Source organism: Dysidea avara, chromosome 14 (assembly GCF_963678975.1).
Source record: "Dysidea avara chromosome 14, odDysAvar1.4, whole genome shotgun sequence".
In the NCBI taxonomy this organism is placed as follows: Eukaryota; Metazoa; Porifera; class Demospongiae; order Dictyoceratida; family Dysideidae; genus Dysidea; species Dysidea avara.
In genome coordinates this window covers 291,329-309,644 of record NC_089285.1, presented here as the reverse complement: position 1 = coordinate 309,644, position 18,316 = coordinate 291,329, and the positions used below count along the sequence as shown (strand labels likewise).

The 18,316-nt window shown below is 38.5% G+C and overlaps 1 long non-coding RNA gene across 1 annotated transcript; it reads left to right on the top strand.

Moving 5' to 3' along the window:
- The first annotated feature begins 7,148 nt into the window (after window positions 1-7,148).
- Window positions 7,149-8,222, top strand: LOC136244732 (uncharacterized). Its single transcript, XR_010695553.1, has 3 exons — window positions 7,149-7,358; window positions 7,402-7,809; window positions 7,865-8,222. It is a non-coding gene; the product is annotated as an uncharacterized lncRNA (long non-coding RNA).
- The last annotated feature ends 10,094 nt before the right edge of the window (window positions 8,223-18,316 follow it).

The following is an 18,316-nucleotide window of genomic DNA, read 5'->3' as shown; positions in this document are numbered from 1 at the left end:
GATTTCAAGATGAGCTGTAAGTTTTTGTATGCAAATTATAATACCTATCACTGTGCTTGCTGTATAGTAGGGATCATAAAGGGGTAGTGCTGTATTACTGGGGTATCAACTTGTTGTTGTTGTGATACTAGGCTATATTTTTTGCATGTCACTTCTGCATTCATTAAAGCATGATTCCTGACATTTTATTAATAACTTACTGGTGTCTGGTATGTCAAAGTAGCAGCCTTAAATTTAGGCCACCAAAGGAGTACCATAATTTTATTAACAGTGCTATTGCTGCTGGTTTCTTTTGCATTAAGGTGATGACACTTTTATTACCAACTCCCTTCGGTGTTTGGCAATACTGTTGGCTACCAGCAAGACAAAGAAGCATGATGAAAATATACCGTATTTCATGAAATCTGTTCCGGTATGCCTTATGTGTGCAGTATTGGTAAGCAGGAAACTTAATGCAAATGGAATGCAAGCTTCACAAAATCCTCAAACATGTGCTAGATACTCGATAACTTTTAAAGGTGCTTATTTGGTTTGTCGAATCATTAAAGGTTGACTAATTGATAATACCAATTGGTCAAAGTTGTCCACTTCTTCCATCATAGTTTCCTGTTATATGTAAGGTATTGTTTTATGTGCACAAATATATAGAACCCAAAGGAATGTTAATCCTTCATATAAATATCACATATATATAGCAGGCAGTGATTCATGCTTTTTCCTGTTTGCAGGATGGAACTCCACCTTCACAGGCACCCGATCCTGAGAATGCTCAACCGCACATCGTGGTGATACTCATGGCGACTACAATCAATATTTTATTGCAGTTGAGCAGATTATGTGCATGGAGTGCACCGACATGGCTACCACCTTGTTTTATCTTGTTGCAAGCCACTATGTTTTAAATTTAAGCTATCATGACAAAATTCAAGAAGTGCTTCATTTCATTCAAGAAAGGATAATGGATATCGAATCAGCTGAAAAGGGCAAGGCTTCTAAATCTCCTGTTTCTTCATCCCATGTTAATGGAATTACAAGTAAGTTTGACTCCTGGAGTCGTGGTGGTTTTGAAACTGAAACTGTATATGATAGTGAGTGACCTGCAGAAACTTTGAACTTGATTTTTATGCATGTGTGTGCACTTTACCAGACTGTAGTTGACATATGGGAGTCTGGTACCAGCAAGTCTCCCGAGATCATGGCTCTGGTACGCATGCTGTTTTTCTGTGCTGCCCACAATAACTTTAATGTGTGTGTCCAACACATACCTGGTGTTAATAATGTAATCGCGGATGCTCTTTCTCGTTTCCAGCAAGATCGCTTCAGGAAACTAGCTCCAAAGGCCAACCTGCACCCAGACAACATCCCTGCATGGCCTCAGCAAGCCTTCATTGATGCCTCCTGCAGTGCAGATATAATGGTGTCGCTCAGTCAACCCGACGCACCTATCAGTCAGGCTTGAATGCATATTTCTAATTCTGCTCCCATTTTAATATTACGCCTACACCAGCTTCATCTCTCACCTTACAATATTTTTGTGTAGACAAAAGTCAATCAGTGTCATATAAAACAATAAAAGTGTACTTAGCTGCCATTCGCCTAATGCATATTGAAACTGGCTTCCCTGACCCCACTACTGATGAATCATTACATTTAGTCTGTAGAGGCATTCGCCGTCAACAGAGTTGTGTGGAACGGACAAGGCTGCCTATCACCATCAATTTGTTAACCCTTTATTATCAAATGGCTAATATATTGCCATAACAAGTGCCCTTTATAAACGGAGCCATAACTCCTTTTTCCTAGGGGCTACGAAGCTGAAATTGCTACCAAACTGCTCAGAAGGACCGGGCGTTTCTAATGAAGTTTACCGTTCGGCGATAGGAAGAAGCATGGGCAAGTTATGGCACTTGGCAATATAAAATAGCGTATACAAAACAATAATACCTGTTTAAAACTCCATGTTTGCCTTCTCCCTGCTACTAGGAGGCTTTAGTTGGAATTACTCCATTCACCACGTGATAAGGATTCTAAAAATAAATAGTGTGATGTCATCGCGTTGATTAGTAAGATGGCGGCACCCATCTTTCAATGCCATGGCGATACGGAGAAGATACGCTTTTTGCTTCATAGCGCGTGAGTTGTGTGTGTGATCTGTAAGTATTCTAGCTGTGTTGGTAGAAGAGAGAGATGGCTATCAAACGGTATATAGCTTGATGGGTTAATTAATGGGTGGGGTCCACTCGTATCGCCCACAGTTCACACAAGCCATAAAAGTTTTCACACTTGCGGTTTTGTAAAAAAAAACTTCGGTAATAAAGGGCTCCCAAAAGTCACTTTTAGACCAACGTTTACTATGGGCAGCATTTACTTTGTCATTTTATGGTTTTCTAAGAGCTAGCGAATGTTTAAGTCTAACGTGGTCAGATATGCTTATCCATGATGATCAATCTTACCATTACACTACGGCAATCAAAAACGGACCCCTTCAGGAGAGGGCAATCAATTCAGGTCTATTCCTCTTTGACAACCAGCTGTCCAGTACAAGCTCTAAACAAGTACGCTAATTTGATCACTGCAAAGCAACCACACCACTTAGTATTCTGTGCGGGCACCTACTCACCCCTGTCCCGTCCTCAGCTTACCGCTGAGGTGCATCAGCTATTATCCTGCACTGGTATGAGCCCATCTGATTACGGGAACACAGCTTCAGGATTGGGGCAGCAACTACAGCAGCAGCAGTGGAGCTACCTCCATACTTGATAAAAAACACTTGGAAGATGGAATAGCAATGCCTATATGTGCTACACTTGCTGCCCACAAAGTGTCATTGCCGCATCTTCACAACAACTATCAGCAGCTTCAGTACCAGTCAACACTACCTGGAACCCTGATTTACATTAGCACTAACTGGGATCAATGATGTACACTTGCACATACATAGTAACTCACATATCATGGTACAATAGATTTATAGTAGAAACTCACTTAGCATCATGTGTACAGAAACCTATTTCATGTATACATTTTATATTATGTATATTCAAATGCAGCAATGCTTTTCAAAGGTTGTAAAACGGAGTAAGTTTTCTTCTTGACATGTCACTGCACTTCTGTTCACATCTGGCACAATGGGTAGCAGGGGAGAGGCACTGGGCCAGTGACTAAAAAAACAAATAGATAACAAAATAAAGAAATGTCATTACGAAAATACAGCAAACATCTCACAAAAATTAATTTGGCGGTAAATTTGGCGCTGAAGCTTGCAAATTCATTATTAAAATACAAAGTAGATAAACTCCATCTAGCACATGTGTACTGATGTGTCCTTACCAGCACGTATGTGTGCTGATATGTTCCTTCCTGGCACGTGTATGCGCTTATATGTCCCTTCCCAGCACGTGTTTGTGCTGATAAGTCCCTGGCACGTGTGTGTGCTGAGATGTCCCCTCCCAGCACGTGTGTGTGCTGATATTCCCTTCCTGGCACGTGTGTGTCCCTTGCCGGCACGTGTGTGTGCTGACATGTCCTATCCGGCACGTGCGTGTGCTAATATGTCCTATCCGGCACGTGTGTGTGCTGATGTAATGTTTCCTACCCGGCACGTGTGTGTGCTGATGTGTTCTTTCCGGCACGTGTGTGCTGATGTGTCCTACCTGGCACATGTGTGTGCTGATAATTACTACCCGGCACGTGTGTGCTGATGTGTTAGATCCGTCAAAGTGCCCATATTTCCCTCCTCGGTTGGCCCATTGGTAACCCAAAAAACTTCCATGCGGTATCTTCTGAGTCACGGTGTGGTGGTTGAGGCCTCACATAGTGAGGACACGATACGCAAGTGTATATAATCTGCAGGGAGAAGACCCAGATACAATATGTGATGTTGGTGTAGGGTTTGCTGTTTGTCTACAGGGTATAAGTGGAAGTATGCCATGTTAAATATACATTTTTTTGTGGTGTAAGAAATGTGTGATCATTAAGCAGTTATTGTATACATGTATGCATGTATACAGCATTCAGTTCAGTATCACAGTTGGTAGAACACTACAACAAGACCGCCAAGATTGCCCACAAAAAACTGCTCCAAAGATTAAGTCTGCTTAAATACCTGTGAGTAAATCAGAGGAAGATAGAGCTGTGCAGATGTTTTTGGTATATTATTATTATTATTGCAATTAGCTACATTAAACCGATACATTATTTGTTACAGCTCAGTTTCGCAGGATATAAAAGGGCTGGAAAGTTTGGGTACAAGATATTGGCTCCAGGAAAAGTTCAAGTTCCTGGCTTTACTGAAGCAGACACACATCAGCAGGTTACCATGAAGGATGCAATAGGACCCGGGATTGACAGGTCCATAGACCAACTGTCATTACTGATATCCAGCAGTTTGGTTAAGGATACTCCTCTTTCAAGTGGTAAGCCTTGAACTCTTGGTAACTATACTCAAGAGTTTGGAGGATCGCAAGCCAGAGGGAAGCGTACATTTGGAATTTATGTACCATACGATGAGGGTGAGGATGTCATGAAGATCAGTGATGATTATGATGAGGTGTTGCATAGTTTTTTTTGTATGCATTACATAAGGTAATAATACTAAATACAGGGTATTCAGTCAGACCAGAAATCTTCTAAAAGGAGAGTAATTGTAGGTGGTGATGATTGTAGCTTCCTGCAGGTCCTGTTGTTATAGTAGGCAGTCGACGTCAGGTGCCAGTTTCATCAGGCAATACTAGTACTGTTGATGACATATCTGCCAGTAAGTGGATAAAAATATGGCAAGTACACTTGCCTGGTGTGGTACTAAATATCCCATATACATACAATTAATTTCTCAAACCCTGGCCCACAGTTGCTTATATATACTTAAGCCATATACAGGTACCTGTAATCATGGTGCATACACTTCTTGTAAATTCTGTTCAATTATGCTCTTGTACATTCTCTCATGTATATTTCATTAATATAGGTTGCGTGTTGGACTATAATAGCTAAGTAATAAGAGCAAAGAAACTGTAATTCTTACCAATTTTTATTGCTGGAATGATTTCAGGCTGTTTCCTAAAGAATGGTGTAGCACTGCTCTACTGTGCTCAAAAGTGGTAAAAAGATATGATAGATTTTGCATAGATACAGTAAGACAATGTTGCAGAGATGAATAATTTGCATTCCATTTATACAGATGTAAAGTTCTAGAAACTGGTCAGAAATTCCATTCTATGATAATTTTAAAATTATACTGGACAGTAACTTCTGGATGCTGCCTAGGGGCTATTTAAACTGAAGTATTAAATGGCTACATGTACAGGATGCACATTTACACTGGCAATAGCATGGAGTCAAATCTTGAAGTTGGGCTTTGCTCAAGGGTAGTACTAGAACTGATGGATGTCCTTGAAGGGCGATGTGAATAAATCACTTATCATTAAACGGAAACTTTGGAGAGCAGGGCCTAAAGTAATGCCTTAACACTTGACTAAAGTAAGACCTTAACACTGCACAAATGTACATGTGCAGTATTAAAGCATTTAGAAGGTTTTGAAGAAATAAAAATGCTGTTATAATTATATAGACAGGTAAGCTATTATTATGCTCATGCAAGCATAATTCCCTGATCCCTACTTACTACTTTACAGTACAATGCTATTTTGCATCTGTTGCAAAAAACGATGATACATATTCTTGTGTAAATTTCTGCCTTGTCGAGGTCTTCTCTCCCTCCTTGACATCCATTCTTCTACAGCTTATTGAACAACACATCAAATTTGTCAACAGAAGCCATATTATGTCTGACTACAAGATAGCCCTGTAAGGTACCTCCAGATAATGATGAGTGATCTGTTGACTTAATAAGGTTATAGTTAGACACAATGCTCTCAACATCCGGTGGTTTTGCTGCAGATATTCTTGCTAAAGCAATGATGACTGGTTGACATGCTTCAATAGCTGTAACTGAGAACAACTTTCTACCTGATGAACTAATTTTATTTTGGCATTAGAAAGACTTGACAAGTTGTCTGGTTTGAGTGTCTCCACAGCTTCAGCCATCCTATCATCCATGGCCAATCAACTGTCAAGGAAATTTTGTAGGCTCTGTTAATTTCAGTACAAACAGCAGAAATGGCACAACAATTTGGGACATACAAGTTGTGTGAAGTGGTTCGCCTTACTGATTCTTGCAATTCAATGCCAGGGAATACATTGTGATCATCAAGTTTGCTAAGAAATGTTTCTTCCCAACTATCATTTAGAGGAGAGGTTTATGTTAAAGTTCTTCTGGCTGGTTAATTTTAGTTCAAGTAAGTCACTAAGTATTTAGGCATCCTTTTGTAGACTGTTCTGTACACCTTTCAGAAGGTATGTGACATCAGCACCTGATTCTACATCATGTCCTTTTTCCCAATAGCATATGCAGCTTCAACAGTTGCACAGGAACACTGCAAAAGGTTGATAATCATGCAATTTCTTCTTCCAATTTTTTCCATAGACCAGGGGAAGTGGAGCAGGCCAAAGGGGGCCATGACAGCTGTAAGTCAAAGACCAAAAAACAAAAAAAAGGTCACTGCCTACTGACAATGGCTACACATACGTAGCTAAGTAACTTGCTACACTGCTTCTCTGATTACTGTGACTGTTCTATTAGAGTGTCCAGATCCTGACTGTTCTTTTAGAGTATCTCGATCTTTTCTTGCAAACAGTGTCCCATAAAGTGGGGGGACCATTGCCCCCACCCCGTCTCCACCGCCTATGCCATAGACTATTACATTCGCCAGAGTTCAAGCTTTTACCATCAGTGTGAATAGAAGATGTGGTCTTCATTAAGTCTTTCCAAGCTTGAATAGTACTTGTTGCTTCCTGAACATAGCCAGTTACTCCTTGTTAAAGTGGCTCACTAAAACCAAGAAATCAACCAATAAGGTCTCCTGCAGTAACAATTTGTGCACAGACTTGCTTACTATCTATTTATCTATAGTTATAACTGGTATGTTTTCATTTTCTGCAGACTACATGGAAAATGGGTTAAGAATATTCGTTGAGGGTTAACCCTTTAGGGACCAGCGTCGTACATGTACGTCATAATATTGACTCACGCGAAAGCCCGCCGTCGTACATGTACGTCCAACTTTCTCCAAGCTGCTAGATCGTCTTCTTCATCTCGAAGGGCTCTAAATCGAATATATATTATTAGACGCGCTTATTGGTAACCAAGTTCAGTTGTTAAGACTTAAAAATGGCGACTGGTGGGGATGATTTTGAACGCTTGAGTGGGGCGGTCGTTCTTTCGCGGCTATCCGATTCTAGCGAAGAAATGGACGATACTGATGATTCCTTGGAAGTTGTCTATACTGGAATGGATGCAGGTGAGTTAGAAGAGGTGAGTTCTTCTGATAATTTGTCTGATAGCGATGAATCTGGGAGGGGAAACGAAGGCGTGATCGATCCTACACTGCCTGGGCCTTCTAGCGGTTCTGTAGGCATTTCTCGCCGTTCTAGTCGACTTCAGCGAGCTGAAAACGAAAAGGAAAGCAGTGAGGATAGTGAGGAAACTGAGTCTTATGAATCTGATGGCGATGAGAGCGAAAGTGAAGAGAGTAGCACGTAAAACCCGTAAATGGTATATAAAATTGTTTTTTCATCTTGTTGATATGTCTCTGTATAATGCGTATTCACTGTATAAAGTAAATAGTGGTAAGAAATTACAATTTGTCGAGTTTCGTAAGCGTGTTGTAGAGCAGATATTTGAGCAGCACTGTACACAAGTGGACAGGACAGCATCCTCCAGTACTGTGGACAACCCTACTCGTATTGTTGGTAAGAATGTATATTAAAAATTATTACACAATATTATTGTACATAAAAATTTCAGGTCGGCATTTTCCATCGTTGGTTCCAGAGACTCCAAGAAAAGGGCAGAAGACAAGAAGAAGATGTCATGTTTGTGCGACAACAACTCGGCAAACTAGAAGAAGACAAGAAACAAGGTTTATGTGTACTGACTGTAACGTAGCATTGTGTGTACACCCATGTTTTAAGGACTACCATACATTGCGTGACTATTGATATTATGTGTAATATGTATATTACAGTATATCATTTGCTTATATTGTTGACTTCAACTATTATATACATGCAACTCCCATGCCTTGCATATGTTCCTATACATCATATGCACCAATTGTACCATGTATATGTACCCTTATAATTTTTATGAATATTTATTCTCCCCCCCTCCCCAATGACCTAATTATTCAAAATGGTATGTAGAGAAATATACTGGTTTGTGTTACATGATGTGCATTGACGCATGTGTGTGAGCATACGTATCCTCATGTACATTCATGCAAGTAGGTGTGTGTGTTAGTGCTTGCGTGCTTGTATGAGTGTGCGTGTGTATGTTAGTGCTTACGTACTTGCATAAGTGTAGTATATGTGTGAGTTAGTGTGTGCGTGTGTGTGTGTGTGTGTGTGTGTGTCCCCCAATGTGTGCATTCTTGTGGGTGCATGTTTGCATGCATGTGTTCATCCTATATCCATTCATACATTTAGTGAGGTTTGGTAATAGCACAGTGAGATGGATTTTAAGTTAGGGAGCATGTATTAAAATATGCATGTATTAAAAATATTTGTGTTGCCTAATTGTCTGGATTATGTAACAGAGGCCACACCACCATAGGTAGTTGTGCAATATAGCAAAGTTACATCACTTCTGTTCTCTCAGTGCTACAAATTGGAGAATATCTGTAAAGCATAACAACATGGTATGCATTATATGGAAAAGTTGCATCAAAATTGATTAAAATAACTGCAAATATAGACAAAGTAGTTGGCGAAGCCATACAAATTTATTTTGTGTTGGTCGTATACTCATAATCCTTCAATCATGGAGTGAGGTGGTTGTCATGACAACACAGTCATGGAGACATTTGAAGTGTATTACAATGTACAAAACTGTACTACTATGTATTAGTGCACTGTATCTATGGCAACATCAAAACAACCAGAGGCCATGAAATGTGTCGCATATGCAAACAGTTCCTCACAGTGTACATTGAAATAAAAAAAAATTGAAAAATCTGTTCTGTTAAAGTGTAATAACACGTTATTTTGTATTCTGCAGATATGGGAAAATTGAGATCACATTTTTAAAAAATTGATTATGATGACTGGAAATATAGACACAATAGCGTAAAACTGGTGAAGCCATACAGGTTTATTTTGTGTTGGTGTTGGTCGTACGTTCATAATCTTGCAATCATGGAGTATGGTGGTTGTCATGACAACACAGTCATAGAGATGGTACCAGAAATGTACTACTACATACAAAAATGTATTACTATGTATTATTTAACCGTATCTATGGCGACAGCAAAGCAACCAGAGGCCATGAAATGTGCCGCATATGCAAACAGTTCCTCACAGTGTACATTGAAATTTTAAAAAATTGAAAAATCTGTTCTGTTAAAGTATAATACACGTTATTTTTTATTCTGCAGATATGGGAAAATTGAGATCACATTTAAAAAAAATGATTATGATGACTGGAAATATAGACACAATAGCGTAAAACTGGTGAAGCCATACATGTTTATTTTGTGTTGGTATTGGTCGTACGTTCATAATCTTGCAATCTTGGAGTATGGTGGTTGTCATGACAACACAGTCATAGAGATGGTACCAGAAATGTACTACTACATACAAAAATGTATTACTATGTATTATTTAACCGTATCTATGGCGACAGAAAAGCAACCAGAGGCCATGAAATGCACCGCATATGTAAACAGTTCCTCACAGTGTACATTGAAATAAAAAAAATTTGAAAAATCTATTCTGTTAAAGTATAACACATTATTTTGTAATATGCAAATATGGGAAAATAAAGGTCACATATAATAAATATATTACAATAACTGGAATTATATACACAGTGACGTAAAACCGGTGAAGCCATACAAGTGCTTGCTGTGATAGTTTTGGTCGTTCGCTTATATTCTTTCTATCACAGTGTGTGGTGGTTGTCATAGCAACAATGTCACGGAGAAGTTATCAGAAATGTGCTACTGTGTATATTAATATGTTACTATGACAACAACAAAACAACCAGAAGCCATAAATGTGTATTGTATGGAAACTGCTTCCTATGGTGTACCTTGAAATAAAAAAAAATTGGAGAAAATCTATTCAGGTGAAGCAATACAGCGCATTTACGAAAATCATATAAATTTGGAAAAACACCCTGGTCCTACAGGGTAGAAATATGTACATTTTGGTGGTCCTTAAAGGGTTAAAAAACAGCTAGACAGCTGGATGATGATGATCAACCACCACCTAAGCGAAGAAGAGTGTATTATGGTGACAAAGAGGAAAATTTCACTCAGGAGGAGAACGATAGGGTTGTAAAGAAATTAAAAGGTTTGTGTAATGTGATTGAAATAGTGTGTAATTATACTTACACTTATTTCAGATGTCTTCAACATCAAGGAAAGAAAAAAAGGCAATCAATTCAACAAAGTGAAGAGATGGATCAACATCACTAGACAAAGGAGAAGCCATTGGATACAAGGAGATACATCACCAACATTTTCAGAAATTTTGAATGAGTTTCCACATTTGAGGACCATAAGATGGGTAATTAAAGTTGATCACACTATTTTACTAGTAATACTATTATCACTTTTGATGAATTGCATGTACTATGTTGCTTCCATTGTTGGTAGTAACCATGTGAACAGAGTTGAGCAAAAGCTGATATAAACCATGAATTCCTTAAAAGAATCCAGCCACTAGCATTATTAGTACAGTGGAAATTGAAGCAAGCCATGAAATAAGATTCATTGAAGCCATAGACTATTATCTTTGTGTAATTGATAGTGAAACGTAACTATTCCCAATAGCAACCAGAGGCCATGAGAACTGATAGCTTAACTATTCCCATCACAATCCATACCCATAAGAAGGCCTTTAATTTATCTACAGTTAGAGGCCACCTCAATTTAGAACCCTTTTGAGAGGCATACAAGTTGGTTTCATCTACAATGTGCCTAAAAAGATCGCGCTGTTGGTGGCAGGGGTGTTGTAGGACCCACAGGCTCAACAAATGGACCCCCCCTGAGAGGAATAGAGGCACTAGCAGTTGTAGTAGAAGTTGGAGGAATGGGATGGGTTAAAATTGATAAATCAATAGAAACACCTAATCTATTTGGTACTCTGCTAAATTAGAAATGTTAATAGGGATTTCTAGGGAGCCACTTTCACTAGAACTGCTGTTGCTACTGCCCCTCCACTCACGCCTGCGATCTCATTCCCTCCAGCACTTTCGGTCAATGCAGAAACATCTTATTCAGCCTAAAAGGAATACATTATCAACAAGACAAACCGTTACCGGAAATCCTAGGTCATGAGCTATTTAAAAAAATCGATGGCCAAAGTATAGGCACCCATTGGGGAACTTTCCATACGTGAGGGTTACACCTTTGGGTCTGGGTGTACGACCTAAAGCACACTGTATATACCATATTTCTGCATAAAGTGTAGCGATTACGAGGGGTTAACACCTGGCTATGAATTTTTTAAAAAAATACCATTTTGGCTTGAAGTTGCTGGTAGATCCACCTGGTAACGTCAAATCTACTTGAGTCTGGGTTTAAACAAATCATTATCACAGCAGAGGTGTTTATCGGTGATTTACTTTCAGCTGACAATGAAACATGACTGGCTTTTCCTTAGTAAAGTTTCAGCATTCTCTCAACGCCAGCTTATTTTTGTTCCATCGATCGATTTAAAATGTTTTATCAAACGACAATCCGCACTTTTTTCATGCCAGGCTCTTACATTGGGGTGTACTTTGTGACAACAGTGGACGAGAGGTTGCTGTCAGAGGAGTATATAGTGGCGAATGGTGATAAGACATGTATTTGCGTACGCTAACGGGAGAAAAGAAGCGCGTGCTACATTTTGACTGGAACGCGAAAGGTATGGGGATAATACACGGCTGTCCTAACACTGGCAAGCTGGGTAAAATGGCTGTGGCTATTTGGGGTATTCTAACAATTTCGAGTGAGAGTTCCAATGGGGCTTAATAATATTCAAATCGCTATTCAATCCTGGAAGAAGATATTGACCTAAAACTAACAGGTACAGTTATAAGGGTATAAAATCTATTCTCTAATGCCAGGTTAAAAATTTTCAGCTGGTTTTCAAAGTTTAGAAGAAAAACTATTGTTTCTTTGCTGTAATAACCAAACCTGGTAATTTCGCCTCGATATCTAGTTTGTTAGCTTCTATATCAATCTTTGAAATCTCGATCACCATTGGTGATAATACTTGAAAATATAAGAATCCCCCAAATAGAAAATCCGTGTGACGTCATTTGGAATACGGTCTATTCATTCTACAATATTACGAGTAACACTACCTTGATATTTTGATCTACTAAAACACCACTGCAAATTAGTGGAGAATACTTATAAATGTTTGAATAACCACTGCATCAAGTGACAGGTAGCTAAGATGCAATATGATGTTTTAAGACAGCACTCTTGCGCTTAACTTGAAAGATAGTGTCACACAGATTTGTTGGAGAGTGTTTTCTTAATACTAAAACACCTTAGTGCCTAGTTATATTATATATATATAAACAGTGAGGGGGTGCCACACCATCATATCCTGTACTCCTATGTTCATCCTCAGTCAAAGTGGTCAACCTCCAAAAATATGCTTTGACTTCTGACTTTCACTAAAAGTTGCACTTGACTCTTGAATTTAGTACATTTTTGTAAAGTACATTTAAATTGTTCTAAATGTATCAATAGTTGTATATAACTTTTGAGCTGAGAGCTTGTCCTTACTAAGCATACTGTTTAAATGTGTACTGTTAGATTTTATTGTAAGCATCATCAGGGGCGTAGCCAGGATTTTTTTGAAGGAGGTTCGGATTTAAAGTGGAATGTCTTAAGAGGAAGGCCTGGGTGCTTCCCCTAGACCATGTTACTAAAATAGTGCATACACAAAATATGCCCTTAGGCAGTAAAATTAAAAGGTGCTGTTTGTGCATCTAACTAGCTAAAACCTACACACTGCTGTTTATGCAGCTATAGAAACTATAAACCTATTGTAAAACTAACTAATCTTCACTTCCAGACAGCATACTGACAGCCAACTTCAATTTCCTAGTGCACGGAAGCCCTCCACACTCGAGTCCCTTAGTTGGCAATACTTTTTTCCAGCTATACATTATTCTCAGCTCTTAGCCGATCCAGCTGTTGATGGTCAATAACTTCAGACATGGCTTGTACTCCAGTATGTTGGAGACATCATGTGCCCACAACATTTACCAAATAAACAAATCATTCGTCAGGTAAATATACATCAACAATTCACAATTTGTGCTAACCTGACACATGTATAACACGACCACTCAAGTTTAGCGAGCTGCTGCCTTGTAATAAACCATAGAACAGTCCTTCGCCATTTCACTAATGCTATTTCAACCATGCATCATGTGCACAATTGATCATGTGATGCAATAGATATGGTTCAGCATTAATGTGATGTGACCCTCAAGAGTAGTACAAAGGAGCACCAGTGGGCAAATAGCTACCGGAGAGCTACAGGGCTGTAAGATTTGGTGTGATTTTTAATTAAGAAATTCTGCTTCTGAAAGGGGGGTTCATCCGAACCCCCCACTGCCTACACCCTTGATCATAACAAAGTTCTATAGCTTTAGCAATAAATTAATTTTAGCCTTGACAGGCCTATATCAAGGTGACACTCCAATATATCCTGTACTCTAGTGTTCGTCCTTGGTCAAGGCGAAAATCTAAGTGAAGCTAGAATTTTGCAATCAGCCAAAGATAATTCCATTGCAGAAAATGCATTTGCAAACATTATTTGTTGCACTTAAACATGTCTGTTTTGGTGACGATCTGATAGCGATATGCAATTTGCAATGGCCACATAACACATCATAGAAATTTTCTACGGCTTGGCCTAGTGGACATGCATGCAACCATAAAGTACTCAATAAAACACAGTAGTACCATATGATTATGTATATATGTCTCCCACCCCTAAGTTGTGAAGCTATGATACCCCTCCCCTCACTATGTTACACTATTGTATTATTGTGCGTCGTGATGCCCCTACCCTCACTATGTTACAATATTGTATTATTGTCTATTGTATTATTGTGTGTCGTGATGCCCCTACCCTCACTATGTTACACTATTGTATTATTGTGTGTCGTGATGCCCCTACCCTCACTATTGTATTATTGTCTGTCGTGATGCCCCTACCCTCACTATGTTACACTACTGTATTACTGTGTGTTGTGATGCCCCTCCCCTCACTATGTTACACTATTGTATTATTGTGTGTCATGATGCCCCTCCCCTCACTATGTTACACTATTGTATTTTTGTGTGTTGTGATGCTCCTACCCTCACTATGTTACACTATTGTATTATTGTCTATTGTATTATTGTGTGTCGTGATGCCCCTACCCTTACTATGTTACACTATTGTATTATTGTCTGTCGTGATGCCCCTACCCTCACTATGTTACACTATTGTATTATTGTGTGTCATGATTTCCCTCCCCTCACTATGTTACACTGTTGTATTTTTGTGTGTTGTGATGCCCCTACCCTCACTATGTTACACTATTGTATTATTGTGTGTCATGATGCCCCTCCCCTCACTATGTTACACTATTGTATTTTTGTGTGTTGTGATGCTCCTACCCTCACTATGTTACACTATTGTATTATTGTCTATTGTATTATTGTGTGTCGTGATGCCCCTACCCTCACTATGTTACACTATTGTATTATTGTGTGTCGTGATGCCCCTACCCTCACTATGTTACACTATTGTATTATTGTCTGTCGTGATGCCCCTACCCTCACTATGTTACACTACTGTATTACTGTGTGTTGTGATGCCCCTCCCCTCACTATGTTACACTATTGTATTTTTGTGTGTTGTGATGCTCCTACCCTCACTATGTTACACTATTGTATTATTGTCTATTGTATTATTGTGTGTCGTGATGCCCCTACCCTCACTATGTTACACTATTGTATTATTGTCTATTGTATTATCGTGTGTCGTGATGCCCCTACCCTCACTATGTTACACTATTGTATTATTGTCTGTCGTGATGCCCCTACCCTCACTATGTTACACTATTGTATTATTATGTGTTGTGATGCCCCTATCCTCACTATGTTACACTACTGTATTACTGTGTGTTGTGATGCCCCTCCCCTCACTATGTTACACTATTGTAATATTGTGTGTTGTGATGCCCCTACCCTCACTATGTTATTGTGTGTCGTGATGCTCTTCCCCTCACTATATTGTGTGTCAGGATTTCACGTGGCTTTGTCACTCCTTATTACAGATTCATTGCTGTAAAAAAAATTATCTGATAAATATGTGTATGTCTGACAGTGCTACAATGATTTCAAGCAGCAACTATATTGAAAGGTACATATATTATTGTAACATATAACATATATGTTAGAATACAGTGTATGAGCCAGACATGGGGCCAAGTACATTTAAAAGTACTTAAGTAAAGTACAAGTACTTTTGAATTTTCCAAGTACAAGTACAAGTACTCCAGCAGCAATCAAGAGAGTACTTAAGTAAAGTACAAGTACATGTTGGAAGTACTTAAGTAAAGTACAAGTACATTTTGCTGTAGTAAAATATATGCTGTATTCAGTGTATTGTAGTATGTAAGTGTGCCTAGGGGGGTTAGTTTTTGTCAACTATTCTCTCTCTTAAACTCTTAAAACGCACTGACTTGAACAACAGCATTGGCGACATCGTTAATCATGGCAACATTATACACAGTAAGGTTGGGGAAGGCATTAGAAGAATCGCAAGAAGTTGTAAACTGCACCTTCATACAATTTTGATATTCTCATTGTACACCCACTGTGTACAAACTATGTACAATGTTTGCAGTACTTACAAGTACTTTAAGTACTCAAGTACACACAAGTACTTAGCAAAGTACTTGAGTATAAGTACAAGTACATTGGGGAATTTAAGAAAGTATTCAAGTAAAGTACAAGTACTTTCAAATCTGTACTTAAGTGTACTTAAGTATAAGTACTCATGTACTTGGCCCCATGCCTGGTATGAGCTATGTAAAATTTAATTTTTGGTACACATTAATATCTAGAGACACTTGCATGTACACATACTACAGACACAAATTCATGCATACATACTGTATACACACTTACATGACCCAACACACACCACACCACACCACACGCACATAACACACACCCAACTAGAAAGACACACATATTACACACACTATACATGTACATGTACACATACACACTACACACACACACATGCACTACACATACCACACTACATTCACGCATGCACACACACACTACACACATGCGCACACATATCTACAAACACAACACACACACGCATACACTCCAGTGGACTATATTATTTATATCTCTTTTACTTACAGATGAGATTCATCACTTAGGGTTGCTTGTTACAAGCATGTTGTTGTTTCTGAACGTATTCCATATACGTAGCAACGAAATGTTGGTATCAACCAAGCCTTTTTTGTATCTACCAATTCTCCATGACACAATGATTGAGTGTGCTATTGAGTGGATGTGCTATCGTACATAGTGAGTCCCTCTTTTACACTTACTTGTTTTACCTAATCTGTTGCACACTAAATAACTTTGAAGTAGTGTCTCTTCGATGGAGGTGTATTGATGTAGTGGTTGTGCCAAGTTTGTCATCACCAGATCTGTTCATTATCAATATTGTGACATAATAGTGTAGTGATGCATAATACATTCGTACGTACTTCTTATAATATTAAGTGAAAAGATATTGAACTTTAAAAAAATCCATTCCAGTATTCCACCATTCCAGTAGTCCATTCCACTGTGTATATACTCCCCTTAAAATACTTACTCATAAGATCGTGTTTCCCTTTCGCAGTGCTTTAGTTTGTGTATTCTATGCTTTTGAGCCTAGTTGAACTCAACTCCACATGTAGGGTAGTTGTTCTATAGTTACATCATTTTACCTTTTATTACCTGTATAAAGGCCATTAAAAGTGTAAATACCCAATCTTACAATAACATAACAATGAAACCAACCATTTTGAATGCTTCTGACTGTGTTATGAGGTAGTAGAAACTTTAACCATTGGTTAGCTGTATGGATCTCATTTACAGCTAACATTCGTTATACTCCTCTATGTTTTTCAGGCATTAATGAACTCCTGACCAAAGTGAAAACATACACAATAGTTGTTTACCTTACTTTCTAGGACTTCAGTGATATATACTCTGATGCAACATCACGGTCACCCTCATGTACAGCAGATGAATTGCAAATAAAGGTAACTACATGTGCAAGTACTTGCAATACAATCGTATGCACATATAACTTTATGTATATATAAATCTAATCAAAAACAGCCAAGCTGTAAAAAAAGGAGTGCGGCCCTTGAAAAGGCTATGGTGAAAAAAGATGTGAAATCCAAGGTGGCAGCCAAGAAATGGCTGTGATGGTAGGTTAATGGTAAAAAGTTTAATAACGACAATTCAGGTGAATTTTTGTGCCGCTTCACAAAATTTACCTGAATTGTCATTATTAAAATTTTTACCATTAACCCCCTACCATCACAACCATTTCTTGGCCGCCACCTTGGATTTCACATCTTTTTTCACCATAGCCTTTTCAAGGGCCGCACACTTTTTTTACAGCTTGGCTGTTTTTGATTAGATTTCACTTCTTTTTGTATTTGTATACCCTATGGTTGGCTTTGGAGCTTTTTAAACCTTTGTTTTTTTCTTTACCACAGGAAGAAGAAAAGATGAAGCAGATATTAAATATTTTTGATTTTATCAGTAAATGTACAAATTATAATATATAATACATATATTTATTATAGAACTCTACATGGTGGTTTCTTTATAACCGAACACTCTACAAGGTGAGTCCTTCTAGCTGATCTCTCTACAGGGTGAATCATTTGTAGCTGAACTACCTACAAGGTAACTTCTTCTATCTGATCTCTCTACAGGATTTTGTTAGTAGCTGAACTATCTACAAGGTAACTTCTTCTATCTGATCTCTCTACAGGGTGATTTGTTTGCAGCTGAACTCTCTACAAGGTAACTTCTTCTAGCTAATCTCTTTACAGGATCACTTGTTACTAACTGATCTCTCTACAGGTTGAATTGTTGTAGATGAACTCTCTACAAGGTAATTTGTTTGCAGCTGAACTCTATACATGGTGGTTTCTTTG